Source organism: Macadamia integrifolia, chromosome 14, assembly GCF_013358625.1.
Source record: "Macadamia integrifolia cultivar HAES 741 chromosome 14, SCU_Mint_v3, whole genome shotgun sequence".
NCBI classification, from domain to species: Eukaryota; Viridiplantae; Streptophyta; class Magnoliopsida; order Proteales; family Proteaceae; genus Macadamia; species Macadamia integrifolia.
Genome location: NC_056570.1, coordinates 26,938,644 through 26,948,211, shown reverse-complemented (window position 1 = coordinate 26,948,211; position 9,568 = coordinate 26,938,644). Strand labels below are relative to the sequence as shown.

The 9,568-nt window shown below is 37.6% G+C and overlaps 1 long non-coding RNA gene across 5 annotated transcripts; it reads right to left on the bottom strand.

The window, feature by feature from the left end:
* Positions 1 to 754: 754 nt before the first annotated feature.
* On the bottom strand, positions 755 to 7,045 carry LOC122061226. Of its 5 annotated transcripts, XR_006134600.1 has the most exons (13): positions 5,633 to 7,041; positions 5,437 to 5,515; positions 4,995 to 5,134; positions 4,497 to 4,720; positions 4,344 to 4,403; positions 4,069 to 4,239; positions 3,632 to 3,682; positions 3,323 to 3,465; positions 3,167 to 3,230; positions 2,924 to 3,005; positions 2,750 to 2,812; positions 2,574 to 2,646; positions 755 to 1,058 (listed from the first exon to the last, which is right to left on the bottom strand). It is a non-coding gene; the product is annotated as an uncharacterized LOC122061226 (long non-coding RNA). The 5 variants fall into 5 exon arrangements; XR_006134601.1 differs by having other exon boundaries at positions 3,323 to 3,682; positions 4,497 to 4,716; positions 5,633 to 7,045; XR_006134597.1 differs by having other exon boundaries at positions 3,323 to 3,682.
* Positions 7,046 to 9,568: the final 2,523 nt, after the last annotated feature.

Here is a 9,568-nt window from a genome sequence, read left to right as displayed (position 1 = left end):
ATGAGCTTCGGCGCCGCTGAAATCCTTCCTTTCTTCCTCTTCCTTTCTTCTTCCCTTTCTTTTTCTCTCTCCTCTTTACTTTTCTCACCAAACGTACGGGGGTAATAAATGGAAAGAAAAGAAGTCATAAAGCTTTATATACTATTCCTAATTAAGTGAATAGTGTTGGGTGGGTCACTCAGGTGGGTGGGTGTACCCACCCGACATACCCATCCGAGAGTCAAAACTTGGGATTTTGACCGGGCTCTGACCTCGGCTCGGACCCTACCCCAAGCATACAATGTAGCATACGTATATAACCTTAAAATACGGATATAATACCTGTTCTATCCGTACATAGCCTTATGGTAGGTGCACGTACACGGTTTGGGCACTCCCGTCTCTTCTGGCACTGGCTCGGACTTGTCGGGCCAGCCGGTGTTTAAGGTCACCCGTGCCATCATAGCCCATAAGGAACCCGCTCTAACATCCTCTGGCTCGGTTCCTGCATGGTTAAACCGGTTCAACCACGAAATCAGACCGGGTTTAAGAAGCGGGATATTACATGTGCAGTTATGGTTATTAGAAGGGAAGACACAAGAACGGCAGTTATTAAGATATCTGTTATAGTTCCTCAAAAGGAAACAGTTGGTAAGTAAGCTTCGAGATCTTGATGAAAATCAGAATCTCAACTGTTCTGAAAATTTGAAATACTTGAAGGGGGGGGGGGGGACCCTTTACTGAAATCCAAACAATGTACACAGATTGATTCTTCTTCCTCATCCAAACCAGGAAGGTATATTCAACCACTCAAAACCATTACAGCTATGGAAAGCAAACTTCACAACCAGAGGATATCTAGAAATGAAATATAAATGCTAAAAAACGAAAAGATCTCTTAAGATGCCTAATCTCAAAAAATCAAAGATCTAATATTCCAGTCGATATCATCACTATAAACATCAAAATGCCCTCCACAAAAGCTTTCACATATTAAAAAAATGCTTCTCAGTACTTCCCATTTTCTTCTCTACGATGGAGATCACCTCAGTTGCTTTTTTGTCAATGCTGATCCTTGCCTGCCAAACATAACCATCTATTAGCATCCAAAATCACATACCAATAAGCCCCCTCTGTCACCCACTTCACCCCTAGAACTTCCATCTGAGAGTAAGTAAAATACAATGAGACCATAAAAAAATGCTTTAATTCTTTAATTGGGGTAGGATTGGGGGAATAACAGGGAAGAGCAGAGAAGAAAAGAAGTAGGGGGGAGGTATAGACCATTAGTTGATGGTTCCCATCCATGTTTGGCCATGAAGTAAGAAATGTATGACACTTATCTCATAGAGTTTGTGCCTGTCTTCTCTAATTCATTACTTAAAGCACAGTTTTAAGTACTGTATGACACTTTTCCATAGAATGGTTGCCATGAAGTAATCAAACATTCATACATTTTTTCCCCCTAGGTGGAAGCTAGGAAAAGAATTCGCAGACTACTGAATATCTTCAAATCAAAGGGTATTTCCTTATTACTAGATGCCATCTCTGCCTTTGCAACATAGAAACTTCTGACCACCTATTAATCCACTACCTGTTCTCTTGTGAGATTTGGTTGATGTTATACACATTTTCACTATACAGGGCCATCACCAGTCAATTTCAAAGTGTTCTTAATCTGGGAAGCTTGTGGCCTAAGCAAGAAAGGAAATACCTAATAAGAATGATTCCTCACATGGAAGTAGGTTTCTATTTAATAAGAATGATTAGTAGGTTTCTATTTAACCCGAACTTGAGTGAGTTAGATAGCCCATTCCTTGCTGATTTGGACTCTGTGAATTGAATGGAATAATATTAGAGTATTTGAAGAGAAGTTCCAAGACAACTTGAAGATCCTCAGAAGTATATCAGAGCTATAGAGTTTTGGGAACAGTTAAATGGAGGCTTCTCAGGCATTTTGATTAAGTTTTGCGAACTAGCAGTGCATTAATTACAATAGTTTTTCCTTAAAACTTTTTCTCACATTGGTTTGTTTAGGCTTTCAGCCTAGTGGAGATCTTCTGTATATCTGTACACTGGCTGTTAAAAAAATAAAAAAATAAACCTATGTATAGATAAAAGGTTCAAACTGTGTATAATGCAGCACCAACATATGGAATGGAAAAAAAAAAACCTAAATTGTTGAAAATGAAGCGTCTTTGATAAATTGTTCAAAATCTAAACAAGGCAGGGGCAAATCAAAGGATGAAATTCTTGAAGGTACAATACTCATTGTCAACAAGGGAGGTAGGAAGCACCTTATCTGCTTGATCCAAGCAGGGTTAACAATAGATGATGAATATGTTACAGCTACAACTTACAGATAAAGAGTGTAGACAATAGAGACGTAATAAATAAATAAATAAATAATTGAATTTTTGAGGTGAGGAGAGACTGGAGAGTGCGATGAAATTCTGAAAATTCAACTTTTATGATAAATTGATGAAATCCGACCATGTCATTGAAATAACCCTAACTAAACTATCCATCCATAGGGAACATTAAAGGAAGAAGATGAATGAAAAAATAATTCAAGAAATAAATGAGAGAGATACCAGAATTGACCCTTGCCCAACTAAATCAATAAAAGTACTCTAAAACCTGACCCACCATCTTTGAAGAATTTATCTGTCAATAAAAGAAGAGTTAAAATTAGAAATAAAGGGATTGAATTAGTGATTTTGAATGAGATATGATTCAGAGAGAGATAGAGACACAGTTTATAACTAACCTGACTTTTGAAAAGACTAGCCTGCCTTATGTCCTGTAGTTCATTCCATAAGGATCCAGCAAACTGCAACACATCCAAAAAAAATCAAATCTTTTGTAAACCCCCCCCCCCCCAAAAGAAAAAAATAAAAGTTTTGGTCTTGGCATCCAATAGTTTGGCTTGGCAAACTCACACCTCAACTGTTGCTCCATCTTGTAAGCCAGCTTTCACATATTCTCTGTAGCTAAATGAACAGCACTCACGGTGAAGCAATAAACTGAAAAAGAAACCCTAAATTTGTGTCATTTAAATTGATTAAACAAAAAACAAAAAAAAACCAATAACGATCACATGATTTAGCCATTTCTAGCTGCTTTTGCATGCAAGATCACTTTAACAGAAAATCTTCTGTACGTTGAAATTAGAGAAACTACAAACCTGTCAAAAAGCTGCACATTTACGAAGGAGAACACCTGACTGAAAGTATAAACCTGTTAAAAACCTGTACATCTCAAAAAAGAAATTACAAAGTGAATAAGAGTCCCCTTTTGAAACCATCTATAAAATAGTAGACAAATGAAGAGTCTTACTAACATAATTCTCACATTGTAGCTGAGGCGCAATCCACGCTTCCTACAATGCTTTGCCGGTGCTTGATGCTTCTTGTTTTGCAACTATATTGATTCAGTAATTTTGGAGGATGCTCTTATTGATCTGGCCCTTGCTGATCTTAGTGCCTGCAGTTGCAGTTGAGAATTTATTCATAGGTAGATCCAGTCCTTTTCTGTTTGTAGATTCATGTATACACAGGTTCAAGTTCTTGACACATGAAGATAGATGTTGCTTAAACAGGAGGGCTGGGTATTTTTCTTGAACTCTTGATCAGAAATCTGGTTTTCCTACCCTTCCACTGTACCCAATTGAAATTCCCATGCCTGAGGATGATCGAAAGCCCTGAGATAAAAATTTCAGACCATCTTAATCATTATTTTTTGGTACTGAAAAAATGAATTTGAAAAGATAGCACCAGAGAGATTTCACTTGCGCCATTCTACCAAACAGGGTGGTGTGTGAGCTCCAAGAAAACTATAAAGTTTTTTTTCTTTTCAGTGTGCTTCTTGCCCTGAGTGTATTTTGTACAGGAAACAAAATTGTCGATGTTGTTGAGAGCCAATAGGCAAGATCACTGATGTTTTCAGTAGGAAGAAAATTGTACTGTAAACCCCTTCCATGTATCAAACCCAGTTCATCAGTCAAAATAGATATATCTATTTGATCAATTAATGCAGAATATTTATTGATAACATATTTGATAGGCTTGAATTAGGTGAAAGTACTACCTCGATAGATTACTGCATTGCGTAAATTGTCCGATCAAATATGTTTGTCTTGTCTGCTTCAAATGATATCCATTGTAGAAGTGCTTTATAGACAATACACACAGCAGCAGGTCTGTTCTTGTCAAACCATTTATCTTTCTTGAGGCACTTTATTAGAGTTTCTTGGTTTTCCTGGTTATTAGACGTCACAAAAGCATCCAACACATGAGATGAACTGTTTGATGTGTTATAATAGTCCATGTAAAGATTACCTACATGTGGATCTGTATTCATACCTGCTCCCTGTCTGTTAGAGATTTTTCTTTACTTATGGCATATGGGGGAGGCACTGGCTCCTGAAAACAAATTTACTCATTGTAAAGAAATTGTACGATGATTGAGCTTCTTCATCAGTAAGTATCCTTTTACTCTGGAGAAAATTCATATACCTTTATTGTCTTGTGTACTTCCATTGTTTGATTAAGTCAGCTACTGAACTGAATCTCAAGCATAGTAAGTCTTAATCATAAAAGGCATTTGGACCATGAATGCACCTTAGTTCCTTGTGGCTGCATCTGTTAAGTATCAACTATCCGCTGCACAGAAACCGGTGCCTGATTGCAGAGCAGCTCATTTTCTTACTCAAACTTTGTGATCTTGTCCTTGAGGCTGACTAGAATTGAAACTATAGATTATTAACCATAAGATCCAAGTTGGGACTGGGAACCTTAATGTAATCACTACTGAGTATAGCTTAGAACTTCCAAGCTTCATTAACTAAGTCAAACTAGGTGAAAGAAAATTACTGAACTGACATGACTCAATCCAGCTTAGAGATTTACAAAGAGAAAATATGATGCTCTATTATTTCTTTAGAAATGAAACTAATGCTAAATAGAGAAAACAGATCTCATAAGATGCATAATCTTAAGGATCAAAGATCTTACAGTCGATGTCATCATTGTAAGCATCAAAATGTCCTCAACAAAAATCTTCACAGACAATAGAAAACAAGCTTCTCAGTACTGCCCATTTTCTTCAGTTCTATGATGGAGATCACCTCAGTTGCTTTCCTCAATTCTTTCCCCTGCCAGCCAAACACAGCCATCTATTAGCCAGGAAAAATATTTATACTTCTGAATATCTTCAAATCGAAGGGTATTTCCTTGCTAGTAGATGCCATCTCTGCCTTTGCAACATTGATAATCAAAATGAACTATGGAAGCATCTCATCAATATAAGCTGACTTAAAAATCAACTGGTATGATAAATTGTTGAAAATTCAACCAAATCATTGAAATAAATCCAACTACACAATCCCTCATAGGGATTATTGAAGGAAGAAAATAATGCATAAAATAATTCAAGAAATAATATACAAGAACCGACCCTTGCTTGGGTAGGTGGAAACTTAATCAACATAGTGCTTTGAAGCCTGACCCACCATCTTCATCTTCAAACATTTTACCTGTAAATAAAAGAGAAGAGTTAAAAAGAAAATAATAGAAAAAAAAGAATATGAATTAGAGATTGTGAATGATATATGATTCAGAGATAGATAAAGACATAAGAGTAGGTTATTAACCTGCACCAACTACACCCCTTGGCCATCAATGTCAATGTATTGAATGTGTTTAATCTTTGGCCACTCTTCGCCTCTTTCCCTAGTGCATCTTTCTTTGAGAAGGGGGCAATTTATAATACTCAACCTTTTTAGTGCAGTGGTGAAGCATCGTAGTCCTTCAAGATACATCAGATTATTGCACTCTTCAAGGTGCAAAGTTCGAAGCATTGAAAGGTTCCCGAGCCACTCTGGCAGAGATGCCACACTATGAAACTTTTTTATTAACAAAACTTCTAATTGGGTGAGACTTTGAAGTTGCTCAGGAAGAGATGTAAGCTTAGACCAGCCTGAAATATATAAGTGCCGAAGGGAGGGCAAGTGTTGGAGAGACTCCAAGTCGGGAAAAGTCTTCAGCTGGGATGAAAACACACCAATACTCAACAGTTCAAGGGTGTGGAGGGTGTGTAGACCCTCTGGTAATCGAGTGACTTTTTCATTCCTGAAAAAATAAAAATTCTGAAGAGTGTGTAGGCCTCGTAGATCTGGCAATGACGTTAGAGAAGGGCAATCAAAAATCTGCAACTGTTCAAGAGATGATGGGAAGACTCGCACACCTGCCTCCTCCTCGTTTGGGGTAATAATTGCTTCAAGGTCAGGGCAATTCTCAATGCGTAATATTTCAATTATTTGCAGTCGGGTGAGAAAAGGAACCTCCACGACTAACCTTAGCAAGTTGCCATTGCCTCTTCTGATTTGGAATCGTTTAAGAGAAGAAAACTTACTGGGCATGATCGTCAAGTTGGGGCAATCTTCTACAAATATATTCTCAAGGCGAGGGAATGAAGGAAATGAGCCCTGCGGTTCCACCCATTCTTCTAAGTTGTGATAGGATAAGTTTTTGCAATGAAGGGAATACTGTTGTAGTAGTCATAGCTTGACTGTTGCTACCATTCCCATGATAGAATACACTGCCAAACCTTTTCCTCCTTTGAAGTCCTTTTAGTTGAAGACGCTTTAGAGATGGTAGCCGTCCAAGTGGAGGGACATGCTCCAATCTTTTGCAATCATGTAGATGGAGTTGCATCAAATTGGGAAGAAACAATTCACACCCACTCATCATCCATCGTGGAAAGTTTTGACCTCCAAAGTTTACGATGGATAGTCTTTTTAGATTCAAAGGAGGTCGAAGACCTTCCAATGCATCATCATCTTTATCAACACCAAACATTGATCTATTATCACTTCCCCAAACATGACTTTTCCATAATAAATACAACGCATCAAGCTTTTCTTTTCCCATTAAATTTGCCTCCTCTGCTTCCTTTTTACTTCTCAAGTTCCCAAGATTGAAGATAGATAATTCATTCCGAAGGTCCAGGTGTTGCAACTCTTCGATACGCTGCCCTTTTTTGTCGTCCACAACAAATGTATCTAAGTTAGTAAGGTAAATTAAACTCCCTATCTCAATAGGCATTTGGCTCAAACATCCATATATTTTTCTAATGAAAATTTGCCTCAAATTTACAAGTCTTTTCATATCTTGGGGAAGTTCTTTTAGAGGACAATAACGTAGGTCCAATGTCTGCAAATTGTAAAGACTGGTGATAGATGCAGGTAATGCTTCAATCGGATTGCTACTGAGGTTAAGGTATCTCAAGTGTTTCAACTTCTTAAGGGAAGATGGTAACTCCTTAATTTCACAAGAAGATAATTCTAGAACATGTAAATGCTTGAGTTTTTTAAACAAAACATCAAGAACATCGCTTGAAATGGGAGTTTCAGTTCTGTCCGTGTGAATCAAAATCAATGACCGCAACTTTCTTGCACTCCAAAAGCCTTCTTGAATCATTTTTATATTACCTTAGGTGTACAATCCCAAATGAAAAAAGTCAAAGTTATTTTTTAACTGTTCAGCCCCAACAGTGATGACATCGAACCTTGAAAGAGAATGTGCCAGATCGAAAACAAGATCATGCATCTTGAACTTAGTTCTATCACCAAAACCATCATTCTCTGTAACTTGCAAGAATGAATTCCACAACAAATAGTTGAAGTAATCGTTGCCAATATCTTCCATTAGCCTTCCTCCTGGGGATGGCTGAAGGAATCCCAATGCCATTCATTGTTGGATTATATCATCTTTACAGATAGGGAAACCCTTAGGATACATTGAACAATATAAGAAACATTGTTTCAAAGGTGATGGCAAGTGATCATAGCTCAATTTTAGTGTAGGAAGGATTCCATCTTTATCCATGGGTAAAGCCCAAATCTCACTATCCCTTATTGATAACCACTCTTGTTCATCTTTTTTGATATGCATTAAGCCTCCGAGTGATTTTGCAATTAATGGCACACCTCCACACTTTTTCACAATTCCTTTCCCTATTGTCACCATATCTGGAGTCTCTTCAGCCCCTCCATTCCCAAAAGCTTTATTCTTGAGAATTGACCAAATTTTATCTTCTGATAAACTTTGAAGGCGGTGGGTAGCAAGCGTGCCTATCATTGATGCAACTTCAACAAAACGAGTAGTAGCAATGATTTTGCTACCTCTCGCACCAATTTGTAACGTAGACTTTAAAAAATCCCATTGCTCTCTATCATCATTCCATATATCATCTAATACAAGTAAAAATCGCTTCTCACTCAACTCATCTTTAAGATTCCGATGGATCACATCAGTAGAAGAAAATTGAGGTGATCCATTGGTAACAGATGCTATGATTTCTGACAAAATCTTCTTGATGTCAAAATCCTTAAAGACACGGACCCATATTCTTTTATCAAAATACTTGACTACAAGACCATCATTGTAAACAAATTTGGCAAGTGTAGATTTTCCAAGCCGCCCCCCCACACCAACTATGGGAAGGATCGAAAGAATATCTTGATTGTCAGAGCTAGTTAACATTCTTACTATCTTTGACTTTTCATCATCCCTTCCAACAACCTCGGACTCATCTACATGAGAGAATGTTTGTATGGTCTTTCTATTTTGAAGATTTGTGGGTATAGATGCACTTGCAAAATTGAATGAATCCATGTAACTTTTAATTTCATCAAAGTCGTTGTTTACATTCTTGATCTTGTGAGCCATCTTTAACTTAAAAGCAACTGAAATCGAGTGGAAGAAGAAGTTGCTTACCTTGTTGCTCACCTGCAGCCTTGTGGCTTGATAACCAAAATCATCCAAAACTTCTTCCGCTGTATATGCTACATCTTTAAGCCTTCTCAGAAGTAGTCTCACAGTCTTCTTTTCTTCTTGTTGTTTTTCAGCATCCTCCAGTAATGCTTGGATTGCAGTAACAGTGCGTTCCAACTTTTCCAACTCGTCCTTGACATTCCATACAAGGCCAATCTCTTGGGTTGCCATAGGGATCAGCTGTTTCAGAATATTACCCACACCACTAACAATAATTGCTTCAGCCATCTCTCTCTGGTCGGGAAAGGATGCTCAACTCTTGCAAGAGAATAAGACTCAAGAAGACATTTGTATACTAAACACAAGGATTCGGGACCTAATGCTCAATCTCGTCAATGCGGTTCTGCTAATTTATTTAGAACCCATGGATGTATTTCACCATCTATACATGTGGATCCCACACATTGAGAGTTCTTAAAGAGCCAAAAAATAAATAAAAAAATGAAAATAAAGCATGAAGCACCCTCCGTTTGCTTTGAGTAGCATGAAGTGGAAGCATTGAATTGAAGCACCTTCTGAATGTATATATTATTGATTATTATTATTTGCGTTGACGATCATGAACCGCCCTTTATATGCCATTTTTTCATTTTGTTAATTTTCCTGTATTTCATAACACCCCCCCCCCCAAAAAAAAATCCTGTATTTCAAGAACCAATCACATGATGTTTTGAGGAAGCTGAGACTTTTTATTCTCAAGAAGGGTGGTGGTATGGAGTGATTATTGTCTGCCGCGAGTGTGGCAGTGCGAT